A 9,845-nucleotide genomic window follows, 5' to 3' on the forward strand; every position below is an offset into this window, starting at 1 on the left:
GTGCCGCCCCGGCAGACGCGGTTTTCGCGCCGCCCCGGCTGACGCGGTTTCGTGCCGCCCCGGCAGACGCGGTTTTTTGCCGCCCCGGCTGACGCAGTTCGGACTTGGCACTTTTTGGCTGAGCCTTGCTGGCGGCCCACTCACTCGATCGCCATGTCTGTTTGCCACAGTTTTCCCGGTGGTGCCGCACCCGGGCTCGCCCCGGCAGACGCGTTTTTTTTTTCTTTCGCCCCGGCTGACGCAGTTTTCGCGCCGCCCCGGCAGACGCGGTTTTCGCGCCGCCCCGGCAGACGCGGTTTTTTGCGCCGCCCCGGCTGACGCAGTTCGGACTTGGCACTTTTTGGCTGAGCCTGGCTGGCGGCCCACTCACTCGATCGCCATGTCTGTTTGCCACAGTTTTCCCGGTGGTGCCGCACCCGGGCTCGCCCCGGCTGACGCAGTTTTCGCGCCGCCCCGGCTGACGCGGTTTCGTGCCGCCCCGGCAGACGCGGTTTTTTGCGCCGCCCCGGCTGACGCGGTTTTTTGCCGCCCCGGCTGACGCAGTTCGGACTTGGCACTTTTCGGCTGTGCCTGGCTGGCGGCCCACTCACTCGATCGCCATGTCTGTTTGCCACAGTTTTCCCGGTGGTGCCGCACCCGGGCTCGCCCCGGCAGACGCGTTTTTTTTTTTTCTTTCGCCCCGGCTGACGCAGTTTTCGCGCCGCCCCGGCTGACGCGGTTTCGTGCCGCCCCGGCAGACGCGGTTTTTTGCGCCGCCCCGGCTGACGCGGTTTTTGCCGCCCCGGCTGACGCAGTTCGGACTTAGCACTTTTTGGCTGAGCCTGGCTGGTGGCCCACTCACTCGATCGCCATGTCTGTTAGCCACAGTTTTCCCGGTGGTGCCGCACCCGGGCTCGCCCCGGCTGACGCAGTTTTCGCGCCGCCCCGGCTGACGCGGTTTCGTGCCGCCCCGGCAGACGCGGTTTTCGCGCCGCCCCGGCTGACGCGGTTTTTGCCGCCCCGGCTGACGCAGTTCGGACTTAGCACTTTTCGGCTGTGCCTGGCTGGCGGCCCACTCACTCGATCGCCATGTCTGTTTGCCACAGTTTTCCCGGTGGTGCCGCACCCGGGCTCGCCCCGGCTGACGCAGTTTTCGCGCCGCCCCGGCTGACGCGGTTTCGTGCCGCCCCGGCAGACGCGGTTTTCGCGCCGCCCCGGCTGACGCGGTTTCGTGCCGCCCCGGCAGACGCGGTTTTTTGCCGCCCCAGCTGACGCAGTTCGGACTTAGCACTTTTTGGCTGAGCCTTGCTGGCGGCCCACTCACTCGATCGCCATGTCTGTTTGCCACAGTTTTCCCGGTGGTGCCGCACCCGGGCTCGCCCCGGCAGACGCGTTTTTTTTTTTCTTTCGCCCCGGCTGACGCAGTTTTCGCGCCGCCCCGGCAGACGCGGTTTCGTGCCGCCCCGGCAGACGCGGTTTTTTGCGCCGCCCCGGCTGACGCGGTTTTTTGCCGCCCCGGCTGACACGGTTCGGACTTTGCACTTTTCGGCTGTGCCTGGCTGGCGGCCCACTCACTCGATCGCCATGTCTGTTTGCCACAGTTTTCCCGGTGGTGCCGCACCCGGGCTCGCCCCGGCAGACGCGTTTTTTTTTTTTTTTTTCTTTCGCCCCGGCTGACGCAGTTTTCGCGCCGCCCCGGCTGACGCGGTTTCGTGCCGCCCCGGCAGACGCGGTTTTTTGCGCCGCCCCGGCTGACGTGGTTTTTGCCGCCCCGGCTGACGCAGTTCGGACTTTGCACTTTTTGGCTGAGCCTGGCTGGCGGCCCACTCACTCGATCGCCATGTCTGTTTGCCACAGTTTTCCCGGTGGTGCCGCACCCGGGCTCGCCCCGGCAGACGCGTTTTTTTTTTTTCCTTCGCCCCGGCAGACGTGGTTCCCCCCCCCCCCCTCCGTCTTTCTTTTTGTTTTTTTTTTTCGCCGCGGCTGAAGTGGATTTTTCGGTGCCTCGACGCCCCGGTAGTCGCGGTTTTTCCGTTTCCGCACGGCCCCGGCTGACGCTGCTCGGTCACAGTCGCCTTTTGTGGTGATTGCAGACTTCTTGAGCGCGGGTGTTTTTTTTTTTTGTTGTTGTTGTTGTTTTATTACGCATTCGCTCCAGCAGACGCTGTTTAGACTTTTTGTTTCCTCTTTTATCCTGCGACGAGGTGACGAGGTTTATTCGGTGCCCCGCCGCCCCGGCTGAAGTGATTTTTCCTGTCCCGTGCCGCCCCGGCTGACGCGGTTGGGACTTCGCGTTTGTTCGGCCGCCACGGGTTTTGGCGCACTCGCTCGGTTGCTTGTTGTTGCCACTTGTTGCGAACCCAGGTTTCTTGAGCGAGCGCGGGCGTTTTTTCTTCCTTTCTTTCTTTGTTCTATGTGTTAGCGAATCGGCCTTTAATATCACACGAGGACTCACAACCAACAATTTTCAGTTTGAAGTGTAAAAAATCTGCAGGTGTTGACGTAACTGACTTGCCCCGTACCCTTGAGTACATCCATGAAGTTCTCGTAGTACTACTAAATCGCATTATTCCAAGTGGAGAAATTCCCATAAACTTGCAAACCTCTACACGAAAATCGGTGCGCGTGATAAAGTTGAAAATTATCGTCCGATATCAAATGTGCCTTCTATAACACAAATTCTAGGAAAAAAAAAAAAAAAAACACTTGTTCGCCGTTTTCTGCGCCGTGACTGGCAGCACTCCGGCGAAGCGAAACGGGGTCGATTCGAGCACGATATCGGCGTCTTTCGACGTGCTCGCCGGCGACCGTCGCACGAGTACGTCGCACGAGCGCGTCTGCCGGGGCGCCGTTTGCGAAGCCGACGCAAAAGTGGGAACCGCCGCTCGGATGATCGCCGCTTTCGGCAGAGTGAGTGTTGGCACTCCGGGGAAGCGAAACAGCGTGAATGCGCCCACGAAATCGGCGTATTTTGAAGTGCCCGCCGGCGACCGTCGCACGAGTACGGTAAACCGCGTCAGCCGGGGCGTAGTTCGGGACGCCGACGAAAAAGTGGGAAGCGCAACTCGGATCTTCGCCGTTTTTGCAGGAGTGAGTGGCGGCCCTCCTGCGAGACCAAGAAGCATCGATTCGTGCACGAATTCGGCGCCTTTCGACGTGATCGCCGGCGACCGTCGCTCGAGTAGGGCAAACCGCGTCTGCCGGGGCGGGCTTCGGGACGCCGATGCGAAAGTGGGAAACGCTGCTCGGATGTTCGCCGTTTTTGGCCGAGTGAGTGCTGGCACACGGGCGAAGCCAAACGGGGCCGATTACGGCACGATATCGGCGTCTTTCGACGTGCCCGCCGGCGACCGTCGCACGAGTACGGTAAACCGCGTCAGCCCGGGCGGAGTTCGGGACGCCGATGCGAAAGTGGAGAACGCCGCTCGGATCTTCGCCGTTTTTGGAGGAGTGAGTGGCGGCACTCCGGAGAAGCCAGGGAGCGCCAATTAGCGCACGATATCGGCGTCTTTCGACGCGCTCGCCGGCGACCGTCGCACGAGTAGGGCAAACCGCGTCTGCCGGGGCGGGGTTTACGACGCCGACGCAAAAGTGGGAACCGCCGCTCGGATGTTGGCCGTTTTTGGCAGAGTGAGTGCTGGCACTCCGGCGACGCGAAAGAGCGCGAATGCGCCCACGAAAGTGGCGTATTTGGACGTGCGTGACGGCGACCGCTGCAGGAGTACGAAAAACCACGTCAGCCGGGGCGAGCGACACACGGCGGTCTGGGTGCTTATCGCTGCTATTATAGGGGCACCCCGGCAGACGCAGAAAAAAAAAAAAAAAAATTTCGACCTTCTTTTTTGCTGGTCGAGCTCGGGTAACCCAGGTCGCAATGGGAGCCGCGCACGAAAGCGGCGTCGCGAGACGCGTTCGCGGTCGCTAGTCGCACGAGCTCGGCAACCGCGTCAGCCGGCGCGGAGTTCGGGATGCCGACGGCTAAGTGGGTACCGCTGCTCGGATGTTCGCCGTTTTTGGCCGAGTGAGTGCTGGCACTCCGGTGAAGCCAAGGAGCGCCAATTCGTGCACGATATCGGCGTCTTTCGACGTGCCCGCCGGCCACCGCCGCACGAGTACGGCAAACCGCGTCTGCCGGGGCGGGGTTCGCGACGCGTACGCAATAGTGGGAACCGTCGCTCGGATGTTCGTCGTCTTTGGCCGAGCGAGTGCTGGCACTCCGGCGAAGCGAAACGGGGCCGATTCGGGCACGATATCGGCGTATTTCGACGTGCTCGCCGGCGACCGTCGCACGAGTACGGCAAAGCGCGTCTGCCGGGGCGAGGTTTGCGACGCCGACGAAAAAGTGGGAAGCGCCGCTCGGATCTTCGCCGTTTTTGCAGGAGTGAGTGGCGGCCCTCCTGCGAGACCAAGAAGCATCGACTCGCGCACGATATCGGTGTCTTTCGACGTGCCCGCCGGCCACCGCCGCACGAGTACGGCAAACCGCGTATGCCGGGGCGGGGTTGGCGACGCCGACGCAAAAGTGGGAACCGCCACTAGGATGTTCGCCGTTTTTGGCAGAGTGAGTGCTGGCACTCCGGCGAAGCGAAAGAGCGCGAATGCGCCCACGAAAGTGGCGTGTTTGGACGTGCTTGACGACGACCACCGCAGGAAAACGAAAAACCACGTCAGCCGGGGCGAGCGACCCATGGCGGTCTGGGTGCTTATCGCTGCTATTATAGGGGCACCCCGGCAGACGCAAAAAAAAAAAAAAATTTTTTTCGACATTCTTTTTTGCTCGTCGACCTCGGGTGACCCAGGTCGCAGTGGGAGCCGCGCACGAAAGCGGCGTCGCGAGACGGCTTCGCGGTCGCTAGTCGCACGAGCTCGGCAACCGCGTCTGCCGGGGCGGAGTTCGGGACGCCGACGGCTAAGTGGGAACCGCCGCTCGGATGTTCGCCGTTTGTGGCCGAGTGAGTGCTGGCACTCCGGCGAAGCCAAACGGGGCCGATTCCGGCACGATATCGGCGTCTTTCTACGTGCTCGCCCGGCGACCGTCGCACGAGTACGGCAAAGTGCGTCTGCCGGGGCGGGGTTTGCGACGCGTACGCAATAGTGAGAACCGTCGCTCGGATGTTCGTCGTCTTTCGCCGAGCCAGTGCTGGCAATCCGGCGAAGCCGAACGGAGCCGATTCGGGCACGATATCGGCGTCTTTCCACGTGCTCGCCGGCGACCGTCGCACGAGTACGGTAAACCGCGTCAGCCGGGGCGGAGTTCGGGACGCCGATGCGAAAGTGGGAAGCGCCGCTCGGATCTTCGCCGTTTTTGGAGGAGTCAGTGGCGGCACTCCGGTGAAGCCAAGGTGCGCCAATTCGCGCACGATATCGGCGTCTTTCGACGTGCCCGCCGGCCACCGTCGCACGAGTACGGCAAACCTCGTCTGCCGGGGCGGGGTTTGCGACGCCGATGCAAAAGTGGGAACCGCCGCTCGGATGTTCGCCGTTTTTGGCAGAGTGAGTGCTGGCACTCCGGCGAAGCGAAAGAGCGCGAATGCGCCCACGAAAGTGGCGTGTTTGGACGTGCTTGACGACGACCACCGCAGGAAAACGAAAAACCACGTCAGCCGGGGCGAGCGACCCATGGCGGTCTGGGTGCTTATCGCTGCTATTATAGGGGCACCCCGGCAGACGCAAAAAAAAAAAAAAAATTTTTTTCGACATTCTTTTTTGCTCGTCGACCTCGGGTGACCCAGGTCGCAGTGGGAGCCGCGCACGAAAGCGGCGTCGCGAGACGGCTTCGCGGTCGCTAGTCGCACGAGCTCGGCAACCGCGCCTGCCGGGGCGGAGTTCGGGACGCCGACGGCTAAGTGGGAACCGCCGCTCGGATGTTCGCCGTTTGTGGCCGAGTGAGTGCTGGCACTCCGGCGAAGCCAAACGGGGCCGATTCCGGCACGATATCGGCGTCTTTCTACGTGCTCGCCGGCGACCGTCGCACGAGTACGGCAAAGTGCGTCTGCCGGGGCGGGGTTTGCGACGCGTACGCAATAGTGAGAACCGTCGCTCGGATGTTCGTCGTCTTTCGCCGAGCCAGTGCTGGCACTCCGGCGAAGCCGAACGGAGCCGATTCGGGCACGATATCGGCGTCTTTCCACGTGCTCGCCGGCGACCGTCGCACGAGTACGGTAAACCGCGTCAGCCGGGGCGGAGTTCGGGACGCCGATGCGAAAGTGGAAGCGCCGCTCGGATCTTCGCCGTTTTTGGAGGAGTCAGTGGCGGCACTCCGGTGAAGCCAAGGTGCGCCAATTCGCGCACGATATCGGCGTCTTTCGACGTGCCCGCCGGCCACCGTCGCACGAGTACGGCAAACCTCGTCTGCCGGGGCGGGGTTTGCGACGCCGACGCAAAAGTGGGAACCGCCGCTCGGATGTTCGCCGTTTTTGGCAGAGTGAGTGCTGGCACTCCGGCGAAGCGAAAGAGCGTGAATGCGCCCACGAAAGTAGCGTATTTGGACGTGCTTGACGGCGACCGCCGCAGGAGTACGAAAAACCACGTCAGCCGGGGCGAGCGACCCACGGCGGTCTGGGTGCTTATCGCTGCTATTATAGGGGCACCCCGGCAGACGCAGAAAGAAAAAAAAAAATGGGGACATGGCGTGCGTCACCGTGCGGCTTCGCAGCGTTGCCGAAGTCGCCGAGCCCTTCGACTGAGCCGAACGGCGGACAGGGAACGTTGGTCGGCCGTTCTAACCTGTCGGTGCCACGCCGAGACGTCGTTAAGGAAAACCGCGTCGTGGGCCTCTACGACGCCGTCGAGTCGTTGTACGTTTGGTGTCCAGCGTGTCGGCGGCGAGTAGCGGACACGTCGTTCACGACTTCGGTCTTTCGCAGTCGACGCGAACTTGCGGAGAGTCGTGGTGCCTCACGTTTTCGGCAGAAACCGCGGCGGAATTTTCCCGTGCGTGCGCGCACGACCTCGGTGCTGTGCCGTCAGCGTAGTGTTGCACAAACTCGTGGCCTACCCAAGGTGCGGTACGTTTGCGGCCGTATCCTCGGTGGGAATTTCGTGAGTAGGGTCGCAAATTCTACGACCTCGGCGGGTTTGAGAGCGACGTAGACTTGTGGCACGCTCAACATGCCACACGTTTCGGGGCACACCCGCGGTGAAATTTTCTCGAGTACGCTCGTATTAGGGCCCAAGGAGGTCTGGGTACTTATCGCTGCTATTATGTGGGGGTTCTCGTGAGCGGCGTACGCGAAAGCGACCGGGTGTGTGATATGCGGCGGGCTTCGGCCTCGTCAAGCGTGTCCTCGGGTCTGCTCCAGGGGAATCCACGGCAGTCGTCTGCAGCCTCATCCGCTTGATGCGTTAGGGGCTGGTTGTCGGACGGTGCCGTTTTACCACGATATCGAGGTGTGTTCCGTGTCGTCCTCGGGCGATTCAGATGCGAAAGCGCCGAAGACGCGGGCGTGACCCGTCGTCTGGCGGCTTTGCAGTCTCGGCTCCGTTGCTAGTTCCGGCCGGTCCACCGACAGTGCAGCGGGCTTGGGCAACCCGCACGGCGCGACCGAGTCGATGCAACGAAAAAGAGCGAGCATGAACGTGCTTCTTGCCGCACGGCTCCCACTCGTCTTTCGGGAAGGTTGTGCCGTAGCGAGCTCGAACGCCGTCATCTCGGAGTGCAAAATAAGCGTGTTGGGGCGCCTGAAGGTGGCCTCCGCCGCACACAGACTGCGTCCGGCCCGCCGAGGGCGAGGACGGACGCGCAGTCGAACGATTACCTGGTTGATCCTGCCAGTAATCATATGCTTGTCTCAAAGATTAAGCCATGCATGTCTAAGTACATGCCGAAATAAGGCGAAACCGCGAATGGCTCATTAAATCAGTTATGGTTCCTTAGATCGTTTCTTCCTACTTGGATAACTGTGGCAATTCTAGAGCTAATACATGCAGTGAGCCTGGAGCCCTTTGGGTAACGGGTGCTTTTATTAGACCAAGATCGATCGGGTTTCGGCCCGTATTGTGTGGTGACTCTGGATAACTTTGTGCTGATCGCATGGCCACGAGCCGGCGACGTTTCTTTCAAGTGTCTGCCTTATCAACTTTCGATGGTAGGTTACTTGCTTACCATGGTTGTTACGGGTAACGGAGAATCAGGGTTCGATTCCGGAGAGGGAGCCTGAGAAACGGCTACCACATCCAAGGAAGGCAGCAGGCGCGCAAATTACCCACTCCCGGCACGGGGAGGTAGTGACGAAAAATAACAATACGGGACTCTTTTGAGGCCCCGTAATTGAAATGAGTACACTCTAAATCCTTTAACGAGGATCAATTGGAGGGCAAGTCTGGTGCCAGCAGCCGCGGTAATTCCAGCTCCAATAGCGTATACTAAAGCTGCTGCGGTTAAAAAGCTCGTAGTTGGATCTCAGTTCCAGACGAGTAGTGCATCTACCCGATGCGACGGCTCGGACTGAACATCATGCCGGTTCTTTCTTGGTGCACTTCATTGTGTGCCTCGAGATGGCCGGTGCTTTTACTTTGAAAAAATTAGAGTGCTCAACGCAGGCGAGTCGCCTGAATAAACTTGCATGGAATAATAGAACAAGACCTCGTTTCTGTTCTGTTGGTTTTTGGAATACGAGGTAATGATTAAGAGGGACGGACGGGGGCATTCGTATTGCGGCGCTAGAGGTGAAATTCTTGGACCGTCGCAAGACGAACTACTGCGAAAGCATTTGCCAAGAATGTTTTCATTGATCAAGAACGAAAGTCAGAGGTTCGAAGGCGATCAGATACCGCCCTAGTTCTGACCATAAACGATGCCAACCAGCGATCCGCCTGAGTTACTCAAATGACTCGGCGGGCAGCTTCCGGGAAACCAAAGTATTTGGGTTCCGGGGGAAGTATGGTTGCAAAGCTGAAACTTAAAGGAATTGACGGAAGGGCACCACCAGGAGTGGAGCCTGCGGCTTAATTTGACTCAACACGGGAAAACTTACCCGGCCCGGACACTGGGAGGATTGACAGATTGAGAGCTCTTTCTTGATTCGGTGGATGGTGGTGCATGGCCGTTCTTAGTTGGTGGAGCGATTTGTCTGGTTAATTCCGATAACGAACGAGACTCTAGCCTATTAAATAGGTGCGGGGTTCCCAGCACCTTACAACCTTCTTAGAGGGACAAGCGGCTCCTAGCCGCACGAAACAGAGCAATAACAGGTCTGTGATGCCCTTAGATGTCCGGGGCCGCACGCGCGCTACACTGAAGGAAGCAGCGTGTCTTTATCCCTGTCTGAAAAGACTGGGTAACCCGTGGAACTTCTTTCGTGATTGGGATAGGGGCTTGCAATTGTTCCCCTTGAACGAGGAATTCCCAGTAAGCGCGAGTCATAAGCTCGCGTTGATTACGTCCCTGCCCTTTGTACACACCGCCCGTCGCTACTACCGATTGAATGATTTAGTGAGGTCTTCGGACCGATGTCCGGCGCGGCCTTTCGGTTGCGCCGGTCTGTTGGAAAGATGACCAAACTTGATCATTTAGAGGAAGTAAAAGTCGTAACAAGGTTTCCGTAGGTGAACCTGCGGAAGGATCATTAACGGATTGTGAAGGGTGAGCGCCTCAGCTGCGTCTGCGCCCGACACTTTCTGCCGCTGACCCCGTTTGGACGCGGGGTCGGCTTTTCCCCACGGGGCTGCCTGAATGTGGAGCGGCACCCCGTGACAAATTGTTGCGCCCAGCGGACGCCAACACCGCGACCTTGGACGGTCGGCCAGGTGGCGGACGCGGGTACAAACGGCGCAACGCACTCATAGGTCGGCTTTCGACCCGCCACTGCACCGTGGCTCGAAGCGCTCGAAATGCGCGACCCGACCGCTGCGGGACCGCCTAGTAC

The 9,845-nt window shown here is 60.3% G+C and overlaps 1 non-coding gene across 1 annotated transcript; it reads left to right on the forward strand.

The window, feature by feature from the left end:
• The first annotated feature begins 7,733 nt into the window (after nt 1–7,733).
• On the forward strand, nt 7,734–9,548 carry LOC142792966 (small subunit ribosomal RNA). The gene has a single exon (XR_012891342.1). It is a non-coding gene; the product is annotated as a small subunit ribosomal RNA (ribosomal RNA).
• Nucleotides 9,549–9,845: the final 297 nt, after the last annotated feature.

Source organism: Rhipicephalus microplus, unplaced genomic scaffold, assembly GCF_043290135.1.
Source record: "Rhipicephalus microplus isolate Deutch F79 unplaced genomic scaffold, USDA_Rmic scaffold_265, whole genome shotgun sequence".
NCBI classification, from domain to species: Eukaryota; Metazoa; Arthropoda; class Arachnida; order Ixodida; family Ixodidae; genus Rhipicephalus; species Rhipicephalus microplus.